The following is a 12,504-nucleotide window of genomic DNA, read 5'->3' on the forward strand; positions in this document are numbered from 1 at the left end:
TTTTTTGCAATTAAAAAAGAAAACACAATTCTGTTAAGAGCTATCTAAAATAAATCTCCAGCCTGGGTTGCAGAGGGATATAACTTGTTTTGGTCTACTTTATGTACAGAAATGATTAGGAAGTTTTGCCTAAAAGCTTTCTAATTCTTGATTCATCTTAATGAAGCAAATGTCTGTTAATCTAAGTCAGTTTTTGAATTCTGCTCATAATGAGTTATCCAGTTCCAGAGTATTTGATCATATTTCTTTGGTGGTAAGCGTTCAGGTTTTTTTTTTTTTTTTTTTTTTTTTTGCCTTGATTACAGCCCTCAATTTACACAGAGGTCTCTTACAAGAGCTGTTATCAGGGTCACCCTGTGAGCATGTTTTTCCATGTGTAAGCTTCATTTTTCTAAGCTGAAAGCTGGATTCTGTGGTCTTCTAACCAATTAGCAGAATTTTTGATATCTAGTAGTTTTTTTGTGTTACCGAGGATTACATGAGAGGGGAGGGAGATAGTAAAGACTTCCTAGGGCTTATTGGAATGGACCTCTTTCCAGTGAATTATACAAAAGTTAAAATTGTCCAGTTTGTCTGTTGGATGGCACCGGGATCCATCCTGGTGTAATTCATAGGTTGTATGTTGCTGAATAGAGTTCATTACTGATAGATTCTCTTTTGCATAGATGTCTGGTTTGATTTTCATATAGCCATCAGGCACTATTCTTCTGCAGATGTATTTATATAGAGGATATCGTTAAATAACTGGAGGAAGATATTTTTGCTGGAAAAGTGCATGTCCTTGATTTGCGACAGCTCTTATTGTAAAATAGCATTTCTGCTCTTCAGAGTCATCCAGATTATTGACTATTTAATTAGCCCAGTATTCCTGAGAAGATAGCATTATTAACTTTGTTTTGTAGAGGAAGGAACAGAGACAGATCTTTCCAAAGGTAATTCTGCACATTGATGAAAGTGCCAACTTTAGACCTTGATGTTTTCATACGAAATGTCCAAGATTTTTACTGCCCAGTCCTTACATGCCAGATAAATTACAGAGTGAGAAAAAGACAAGGCACAGATTTTATCAAAACTACTGCATTATAAATAACCATTCTTACTAGTAGCTATAGCTACAGAATTTGGTTTTATTCCTTCTGTTTTCCTAGGATTCTAATGATTCTTGAAGGAACATGTCTCCCACTTCTTGTAAGGCTTCATGTGTAGTTTCCATGTGTTGAGGAATAAAATGGCTATATTGTACATGCAACTGTGGTGATTTTTATAAGCCAGTTGTAAATATTTTAATTGAAAGTGCTTTTCCATCCATTTTAGTAAATGAATGAATAACGTATTGTATAACCTCTGACTGCTAGGCTCTTTGATTTTTTTCCTCAGTGACTGTAGAGGCTGGTACAGCAAGAGACGATCCCTCTGCAGCTGGTACAGGATGATTTATAAGCATGTTTCATTAGCACAGCACCATACTTTGCTAAGCTAAGATGCAGAAGATGAGTTTAGGGAGAAGTTTTCATTTATTGTTTGGAATGAGTAAGATGTGCATGAAGAATTAGCATGAGTTCTGTTCCTGCAGGTATCTACAAGAAGTGGGTTACACTGACACAATATTGGATGTGAAGTCAAAACAAGTACGAGCTTTATTGGGCCTCTCAAGTGATGCTTCAGAGAAGGAAAACAGAAATCAAGAACCTATGGTAAATGGCACAGAGGGCCAAATTAAAGAAAACGCTATGATTGGGTAAGTAGCATAATGACAGTATTCTCTTTCTTCATTAAAGCAATTAATGATGCAGAACAAATTTTTGATAACTGAGATTTCAAAAACCTTTTTCTAACAGAAGATTAGAGTAATTTAAACTAATTTTATCACATTAAGCAGTAAATATGGAAGAAACTTTTAATATTCACCTCTTTAAAAACAGCATGTTTGTTGATTTTTCTGGTTGCACGACAGCACAAAGGCAAATCAAGCCATTTATATGTGATCAGAGGTCAGTGTTGTTTCAAGTTAACAACTTATTTGAATTGTTGAAAATTTACTGTTTAGATTAGAGGCTTTGATTTTCTGATGTGTGCTGACATTGATGTGATAATGTATGTGAAATATAGGACATTTTGATTAGATTTGAAAAAACAAGTTTACTTATTCTACTCTGATTTCTGTAAGGTCGTGGTTTTCCCCTAATGGATATACATGTTCAAATGTAATTGAAATATTACATAATTTATTTATCTTCTTTAATGTTTCTATTACTATGAAAAGTCAGTCAGGGATAGTAAAAGCTTGTGTTTACTTTTGCTTTTAAGTGTTTTTTTTTTAAATTATTTTTATTTTTACTTTTCTTACTATTTTTCTTTTCCCCACAAACAGATTTTGTTTGTTGAGGTTTTGTTCATATTTTTTAAAAGGAAAATTAAATATGAAACTTAAATGTAGAGGTTTTCAGAAAGCAATCTGCTTTTTTTCTTGTTTAGGGTACGGTATTTACAAAATTTGAAAAATAAGGGAAATGATGCAGAATTTTGTCTGAACAGTATGTGGGGTTACTGTTCCCAGTGGCTTGTGCTGTCATCAACAAGCACAGCTTTCTTCAAAGATTCTCCCTCTTTTCTGTGCTAATTAATGTGGCAAAATTCAAGATCTTTGTATTTTAAAGACTGATACTGTTATGTGACACATTTTGTCTTTAAAAAGCATTTGTAAAACTGTATTGTAGCAGATAGCTCCAGCAATTTCAGGCCAATAAGTTATCTAAGGACAGAAGTTCATTGTTACATAATTAAATTTAATGCTGTGAGGTGGAAAATTTGAATGCATGAGAAACCCTCAAGCTACATAGATGACAAGCTGCGTCGTTTATGTGCGATGGCTTTGTTTTTGAAGAACAGGGAATACTTGATAAATTACAGTAACAATTTATTTCAGTTTCTGATGGAGTCAGTTCTGGAGGAAATTGATAGATAAAGCTCCCGTTCTTATTCTCAAAAACAAATTATTGAAATGTTTTTTTTTAATAGGTGGATATTTATAAGGTAGTTATGTGATGGAGAAAATGATTGGACAGTGGTTTTTTATATAGAAGTTTTTAATATATTTTTATTTCCTATATATTTCCTCTCTGGGTAGGTAGAATATCAGATTATTTTTTTAACACTAGTAATGTGCCCTGTATCTGAGGATACTCACTGATGCAGAAAATAGTTCTTTCTGTTGTGGCTATGCAAGACTGTCAACTTAAAGGCTGTTCAGACACGAACACTATTAAGACTGCTTTCAGCTCATTTGTAAAGCCTAAGATGGAAGATTGTATTAGAAAGATTAGGGGAGCATTTTGAAACATGATGTGAGACCTGACTCCTGGGTTTTAAACTGGAAGAATCTTCAAGTGATCTCATTCAAAACAGTCATGTCAGTCCTTAGGGGTTATTTTGCATTTGTGGATGTCAGCTGAAAACTTTCTTATTGAAAGGAAAAAGTTGAGATTTTACCAAAAATCCTTGGTGAATTTAAGACTGGCTTTCACTGCTACAATTCTTCTCTGTGATTCAAGAGCATTTTCTGAACATCTCTTTCAACTTTTAGTGCAGGAGGCATTCTGTGACTTTCTTCCTAGCAGAGGCTGCCTGTTACTTAACTGCCATTTCCTCTTGTGCTGTTAGATACGTGTTATACCTCACTATTTCTGTGGTATGTGGCACTTTCACCTTCTCTCAGATGCACTGTCACTTTCCTCAGAAATGTAAAAATGCAGCTTTATGACATAATGAAAATCAGAAAGGAGATGAGGTGTTACTCAGCTCATAGTTTAGCAGCCTCACCGATTATCAGCATTACTTACTACTTGTACTTGTACAGACTAGTTTCTTCCTGAAGAATATTGGTATTTAATTGGTGACTTGCTCCTGATCCCAACTGGAATTGTTACTGAGTGTTCAAAAACTCATTTCAACATTATTTCTGTCTGCTTACCAGAACTGCAAAAAAATTAGATAGCTCAGCTTCATTGTGGCTTACAGTCTCGAGGTAGGAGCACTTTTTAAGCAACTTGAACAATGCCAGGCTATATAACAACAGAGAAAAGCTTGGCTGTTCTTTTAGCAGCCTCTTGCTATTCCTGGTGTGCATATAAATGGGATGAAAATTGGAATGGCACAGCAAGGTTGTGAGATTGGAAGGGCTGTAGTGAGCGAGTGCACTTTTATGGTGTTAGAAGAGGAAAGACAGCTGCGGTGAGAGATTGGAAGAACAAAAGAGAAAAAGAAAATAAACCAAATCAAACAGACCCAAAAGCTTAGTGCAATTTCCAGAGGTATAAGGCCACGTGTGTTTGTCAGGACCACCAGTCATTCAAGGCCAGGTTGGATGGGGCCCTGGTCAGCCTGGTCTAGTATTGAATGGGGAGGTCGGTGGCCTGCATGTGGCAGGGGGGTTGGAGATTCGTGATCATTGAGGTCCCTTCCAACCCTGGCCATTCTGTGATTCTGTGGGTCAATTGCAAAGTCAAATGCATTAAAATGCAGATGGAGGGTGAGCCATGGCTGCGTGGATACACCCTGTTGAAGAAGGGTGTAAAATACACAGCTAAGACTGTGTATTTTAAAGTCTTTTGAAAAAAAGGCTTATGTGGGAAGACGGATGTGAGAAGTGAAGTTCAAGGAATGAAGGAAGAAAGCTTGTGGAGGAGAAACGATAAAAACCAATCAATAGGAATTTGGAAAGATAGTGGGTGAATGTGATGAAGATAATGTAGCAGAGAGGGGAAAATGGCACAGTGAAGAACTGAATGAAAAATGGATGCTTTGATATGTTGCATGAACAGGAAAATGGAAGGCACATTAGAGTGAGATGTTCTTAAGAATTTCTCTATATAGCAGTGTAAACTGCAGAAAGAACAGATTGGCTAAATTGCCTTCTGTACAACTTAACTCTCATTTGATAAATTCTGTAGAAAGTAAAAAATGATGTTTGATGTTTTCATGCTGCCATCTGGTTGCCTCTTTTGAGTGGAGAGAGGAGATAACAGAAATGATGAAACAAATTTTCCTTTTTTATGCTTATTGTTTATTGGTATTCAACCAATATTTTCTTAGTGAAATGAAAGTGGTAGAGGACAAAAAGAAATTTGTATGGAAAAAAATTCCTATAGAAGAACAAAAGGGACTCGCTCCTTTACACTGTATGGTTCTAGCATGCTTTCTGCATAAGCCCATCAAGCTGTGTACGGTGATTGCTATTACTCCTCAGCCTTGTTCAGGAATGTCTCTGATCTACAGTACTTCTCACAGCTAGATACATCCATGCTTTTCAACTTAGTTATTTATTTATTTATTTTGGACATGTATTTTGACTGCTCTAGGCATAAAGCTCTGTTTGTTTTTTTCCTCTTGCACCAGGAATCTGTGATCTATATACTTAATGGTGGTTGTAGGGAGGATATTCCTCCTCTGCTCAATTCACTACTTTTCTGACAGACTTGAATGAGTCAAGTCCATTGTACCAGCACTTGTGTCCCTGCTTCAAGAGCCAGAGTTCAGACACTGTGTTCTTGTACTGGGAGTAAGCTGAGCTTTTTTATGGGAGACGCTTGTGAGAATGTTAGGAGTGATTATGTGAAGGTGATGGCTGATTATTTCATTATGGCTAAGCTTACAGTAGTTACTTCAATGCAAATACTTGGGTCAATCGTCTTGATTGACAACAGATAATATGTAACTTGAATTCTGTTAATTTTCATTCATTTTAGGAAATTGCCATCTTGTCCATCATCTCGACCATCATACATATCGTAGAGCGTTACAGTTACCTCAGAAAACTATTCATACTATTTTTTTTCTTCTTTTGATACAACAGTGAACTAGCTACTGTTGTTTGAAAGCCTTCTAAACCCATTTCAGTTTCTCCTATAATTAGATCATGTCGCCTCATTTTTTGTGTGTTACTTGCTGCCACATCTGTGGGCAAATATTTGTATTCTTACGTTGCCTATTTATTTGCTAATGTACAGATCCTCATGAAAACTTTAGCAGTCAAGACATCATGTGAATTTTGAGTGCACCCTGGAAGATTTTGATTCCATAAATGAAATGTTAATATGATAACCTGAAATAGATGTAGTCCTGTTTCCACTTATTTCATGGAATTTAAAAGGGCATCTGTTTTCAGTTTCTTCAAATCAGCTCACTTGCATTACAAAAGATAAGTACCACTTGGCATGATTGGACTCAAAAATAGTTACTAAAATAATAACTTTATAATAATGGTTGAAATTGTTAACACTCGCAGTGGGAGAAATGGGTGCTTTCCCTCAGCAAATTGAAACATAAAGCTGCCTGCAAATGTCATGTATAGCCTTAAAAACTTGAGAGTATTTAAGTATCGTTGGCTCACTTATTACCTCATTTTTAATAGCTTTATCTTATTGACTGAAACCTAAACAGTCAGATTTGTTTACCTTCTTGAAGGTCTGTATTTGATGATTGCTTGATATGAATGGAAGCAAATATAAAAGAGGAACAGAACTGGAAAAGGAATAAGAATATGCCAAGTATACGTTTGTATCTATATGCACATGTGCATGAGTGTATATGTAAAAACAATATAGATAAATTATCTGAGTTTTTGTTAAGAGTTGGTTGGCTAGGACATAGAAATTTTTAAAGAATTTTTTAAATAAAAATCGAATGGCATATCAGCTTCTCTCTGAAACTGATCTGCTGTTCAAATTTTCTGTTGAACTGTATATGTCTTCCACTGCATACTCTTTTCTAAAGCATCAAAGTAACGCGTTTGAGAGCAGATCCAAAGACCCTTTCAAAGATTAGAAGAAAACATTCTGAAAACCTTATATTTGCAATGTACAACAGATCATTCCACCTGAGACTGCAACAAATGAACGTCTTTATGTACCAGAAGGCCTTAATAACTTTTGCATCTCTAAATTCTATTAACACTAACACACGTAATGAAACTACTGCACATGGGCTGAGGAATGTGGTGTGTTAACTTGCTTATAAAATGGTTTATTTGGGAAAATACTTTTCCTTTTAACTACCCAAGGTAATACTTGCCATGAAAAAGATTTCCAAGAAGAGAATATTGAGTTTTTAAAAGAAAAAAAAAAATCCCAAATCTGTTTGTGTTATTATAATTGGGTTTCTTTTTTTGTTTGGTTGGTTTTTTGTTCTTTTTTTTTTTTTTTTTTTTCCCCTATTTTCTTTTCCCATTTTATGTTTGCCCCAGTCTTGCAGTTGACCTAACAGACATTTACAGAGATATGTGGTTTAGGCCTGACCTGCCACTTTTAACAAATGCCTTGAAGCGGGAAAAATGATTAGGTAAGTTGGGGGACTGAGTGAAGAAAGTAGTACCAATTTCCATTTCATTGGCACAGATCACTAGGACTAGGAGTCTAAATTATTATTTTGGAAGTATCAGGTGAGAGTCATGGCACAGAAGGAATGGAGAGAAAGAGACAGAAGTTGTGCAGGGAGAGAGAGAGACCGTAAGAGGGGTGGTAAATGGAGAGAGAATTTTTTAACGTTACCTCGGTTCTTTAAACGCTGAATTATATTTATCTTTTAAAAACCTTTTTTATTTGACATTTATTTGAGTATAGTTATCTGACCAGATTGGACAAGATACAAGGTTTTTCTTTTTTCAGTGGCATTTTTTCACAATTCCAATTTGCATCCAAACCATTTTGTAAGTGTTGCTTACTGGTTGTAGCACGTATTGCGCTGGTTCTTGCATCGTGTGGTGTGGATTTGTAAGAAGTTTTAAAGGTTTCTAGTCTCTACAGTGCTCTATGTGTTTTAATTTTGATGGTTATAATCATTCATAAGTTTATAAATTATTAGTTTGATATTAGTGTTGATATTATGAGATTTTTTGCACAGTATTCACGATTTCTTAAACTGTTCTGTAAAGACAGTTGTCATAGGAAAATATTTGAATTTGCATGATGTTATTTACTGTATCCAGTTTGAAAGGACTCCATTAGCCGTGTTGAAAAGACTGTATTAGAATGTGAAATAATGACATTCAGTGGGAAATTAATAAAAACAGTGACTGTGCTATCGTGTCTTGATAGTGACAGAAACCTGAGCCAACAAAAATGGCTCAAGGAAGAATTCACTTAACAGTTCTTCAGATGCTGGGCCATGATGAGCTTTCTCCTGTACGGGTCCTGGAAACATTTTTCAGCCTCAGCTGAACCTGTGTTTATTTAACTTTATACTGTGGTATTCCTTCTTGCTTCTGAATTTGTCAATAAAATCTGTTTTTATTTAAGGCAACTGTGTACGTTTTGGACTAAAAGCCAATCAAACAAAAATGGAGCCAATCCAGCAAGTCTTCCTCTCTTTTTTCTGCTAGGGAGTGAGGCAATTAGTGGTTTTGTGGCCAGGCAGTTTGTGGGAGAAGTTTGTGGCACTCTCCAAGGACATGACCACAGAAACTCCCCAGAGTCACTATCAGGAGAGGAAAAAAATAATGACAGAAATATAGACAGTGTTGTTATGAAGAAAACACACAGCCGTAATCTGGCTTTAGTCTGAATTAAACCTGGCTTTCTAGCATGAAACATCAGGGTCTTGTTAGAAGCAGAAGAGGTGTCATCAATGTGCTATTTAGTTACCTCATGTCTTCGCTTTTCATATAAGTTATGGCTTCTACTTTTCCCGTAGTAAGAAAACAAAATCTACCAGAGGGTTTATGTTAAGATCTTGAATGTTAAATGTTAGAGCCAGTTCAACACTACAGGTTTTTTTTTAAAGCTGCTATTATTTCCTTATCAGGGACAACTGGATTTTACACAAAATGCTTGTTCTGAGCTTTGTGATTGTAGAGCAGAAAGCAAAGAGCTGGCTGCCTGGGCCCAGTGAGATCCCAGCATGCTTTCAATAATACACGTGGAGCATCCGTAAATTGTATTTCTTTCATTTCAAGGGAAGACATTATTATTATTTTTAATTTTAAAGAAATGAAGGAGTTGAGACACATCTGTATTATCAAACCGCATGTAAAAAAATCTTAGAATAAGATTTTCAGGGTGGTCACAATTTCAGAAAATTCTAGCTACTTTTTCTGAGGATAAAGGTAGTCAAGTGATTTTAGGTTTATATTGTTTTAAGGGAGGTAAGTACTGAAGTTACCAGCCCATATAATAACAAGAATTCTGTTTTTTAAACAGGAAAAAAGGTATCTTTATCTTTGGGAATCAGAAGTTCCCTGTGTGAGGAATTCTCTGCATACTGTCCATCTGTTAGTACTAAGGTGGAGAGCCCTGCAGCATCAATGTAGCTGTATTTTACATCCTGGCAGTACTTACTGTGCTTGTTACACTTGTGATGAGCTGTTAGTCCTACTCTACTCACTGGTGCACAGGCACGAGTAGCAGGTATTCTCTACCCAGAGGCTTCCCTGCCTCTTTGGATATGGTCACAGGAGAGGAGGATGTGATGCCCACACAGAGTTAAGCCTGATTAATAGAGAATGCTGTGTTGGTTAAATGAGTTTTAGATCTGGTTAGGAAGTGGTAAGCCAGCTGGGATGAAACATTCAAGAAGGAGGCTTGTTCTTCTCCAGCGGTGTTCCTTTAGACAGTGAAATTAAGGAAGAAGAAAAAAGCACCATTTTGAAAGTGACATTCTTCCCTACTTATGTTTTGATTTCAGACAGTCCAGTAAAGAGGAATTGTCCTTTCTAAGGCATTTTTGTTCTTTCAGTTTCCTTGTATTTGCAGCATTTCCTGAATCTTGCCATTGTGTTGCTTCACTAATGCCTGTAATAGGACAGTTCCCTGCTGGTCCCTGCTCTTCAATCTGCTGTACTATTATTTTCACCCATTGAATGTTTTTGGTTTTTTTTTTCCAAGTATTATAGACTGCAAGAATTCTGGAAGTGTTGAGTTGCATTCTTTTTTCTAGAAAGGAATTTAAAGTAATTTATTGTATTGTTCTGTCTCAGAATATATTTTTGCCACTTTTTTTCTGTTACTTTGTGAGTGACTCCATAACAGAAACCAACTTAGCAAGTGGAGAATAATGAAACAAGCAAGCTTCAAATTGTCATCAAAGGGCAAATTAGCTAAGTCCAGGTATTTTCTCTAGTGTATTTTAGAGTATTTGTAAATGTTTGTGTTGATGGTAATATCTAAAATGATGCCTTAGGTACTACTAAAAAATGAAAAATACCATAGATGAGTCACTATCTATGACTCATCTATGTTGACTACTAGATTGTTAAAATATATTAGTGGTATAGTATAGCCACTCAAACTGTGTATGAGCTTCAAGCTTCTTTTCTCTGTAGAGCCTTTAAATAATTTAAATATTTTCCTCCTTCTGTTTTCTTTCGTTATTGTTGTTATCTTACAAACACTTTATTGGAAGTTGTGCTTTAGCACAAGTAATATTTGGTTGTACTGTGCTGACTTTGTACACTTCAGTACTGTACACAAGTTTTGAAATGTATGATTAGCTACTGTGTATTCCAGTGCATAAGGTGCCTTTTTTTTTCCATTTGTAAATGGCAATACTCAGTTTAGTGTATATTCTGACTACTTAACTATGTACAAATTGATAAGATAGTTGAAGTCTGACCAGTTACTTAACAAAAAGATAAAATCTCTTTTGGTGGTTACTGTCCACTTCACTGTAAGATTAAATGAGTACAGAAACTAATGTATGTATGAATTACTACAAAGACTTTTACCTATAGAAGGATGTTTGACTCATAAAAACAATTTCTCTCATTTAAAATTTTCTACGATTGGTGTTAGTTCATACAATACTCTGGTATATCTGCAGTTATTACTCTATATCAGCAATCACTATGTTTTTACATAGTAGATTTTCATATCATCTTATACACAGGAAAAAAACAACAGAAATAACAATCGGAGTTAGACATTTTTGTCCACTAAAAGTTAACTAGGACTCATAAATGCCTAAAAAACAAGAAATTTTTAAAGTGAAGCACATTACATTTGTGCGCTGGAAACAGTAAAATAACAGCCCCATAGGATTTCTTTGAAACTGTATTATTGCTATAAATTAGGTATTATAGATTATACAGATTGAAGCATTATAGTCTGCCAGTGCAGTGATTACTTGAGGAAAAAGAACAGCATTACATAGTGCTTTCAGGTTTGTCAGAGACAAAATACTACACAAAACAAGGCAAATTGGAAGGATGTTCTCATCTAAGATAAGGGAAAGAAGAATTAATAAACTCGGTAAAACCAGTGACTGTGAAAATGCACAGTAGTACATCACTGTATATTATGCTGCTGTCTAAGTGGAATTTATAGTGGCAAGTGAAATTGTTACAGGTATTTTCAGTCAATGCAGATGAGTAAAAGAGTAAGGTGACAAATTGTCTGATGAAGATGCAGACGTACTGGAGCTATACAGAAGCCACTTCTGCTAATGATTATCAAGTATGCCTAGAAATAATTGAGTGGAGACAGCATAAAGGAGGAATTGTTTTGTTTACCACGCCATATTACACATCGGAGCTTTTGACCTTGAATGTTTCGTGTAATAAGCCTTGGCAAAGTGTTATGAAGAAACTCTGGAATAAAAGGCTGATGGACAGATAATCAGGTGTTTACACTTCAGGGAGTTTACAAGGCCTTACTGTATAGCATTGTCAGTTGATTGAACCTTTTTAAATGGGTCGTAGCAGAAGCAAAATACAGCGTTAGTAAGGCACTTGCTGTCAGAAGGGATGACTGTACAAGACAATTTAGAACTATAATTCTTAAATGAGAGGGAAAGACTTCTATGGTTTCAGTGGTTGTGAAAATCAAGATGACGTACATGTAGTGATGAACTATGCAACAACAACTGCTGGTTAAAGGTAAGGAAACAACAGTAAAGTTTGTCTCCTTTGTAGTTTTAAAGTCATAGAAGTACTTTAAAGGGTTTTACTACAGTTCACACTGAATGTATTTTTTTCACCATTTTATCTCTGATAGAGAAGTTCATCTTCTGCATAGAAAACATTATACCCCTTAATAATTTTGGAATTGCTTTAATTTTGCATTTATTGGAATTTCATTTCTACTTTTTGAATTCTTCCTCTTCAGCTGTTAATATGACAACTCTTTTAGTTCCTGTTCTAGAGACAATTCTTGAGTTTGTGCCAGTGTTGGCAGTCATGATTTCACCCAGTTATCATTCTTTCCTCTTTTGTTTAGTGTTAACATCTACAGAAGAATCACTTATATTATTTTATAATGGCAAATTTAGCAACAAAAGTTAATGGATGATAGATCTAGAGTTTGTTTCCCACAAGATGGAGAACATGAGTGAGCAGCAGCAAAGTTTTCCTGTACCCTGGGGTACATGTGACAGGCCAGCTTAGTGTAGCTGTAACTTATACCTTGGTTCCTACAGCTTTCTGTGTTGATACATCAGTATTGATAAAACTTTGGGGTATGTAACAGCTGGAGAGTGCTTAAAAATGCTTTTAAAATTAAAAATGGAAACAGCAACAGA

This window comes from Meleagris gallopavo, chromosome 2, assembly GCF_000146605.3.
Source record: "Meleagris gallopavo isolate NT-WF06-2002-E0010 breed Aviagen turkey brand Nicholas breeding stock chromosome 2, Turkey_5.1, whole genome shotgun sequence".
Classification (NCBI taxonomy): Eukaryota; Metazoa; Chordata; class Aves; order Galliformes; family Phasianidae; genus Meleagris; species Meleagris gallopavo.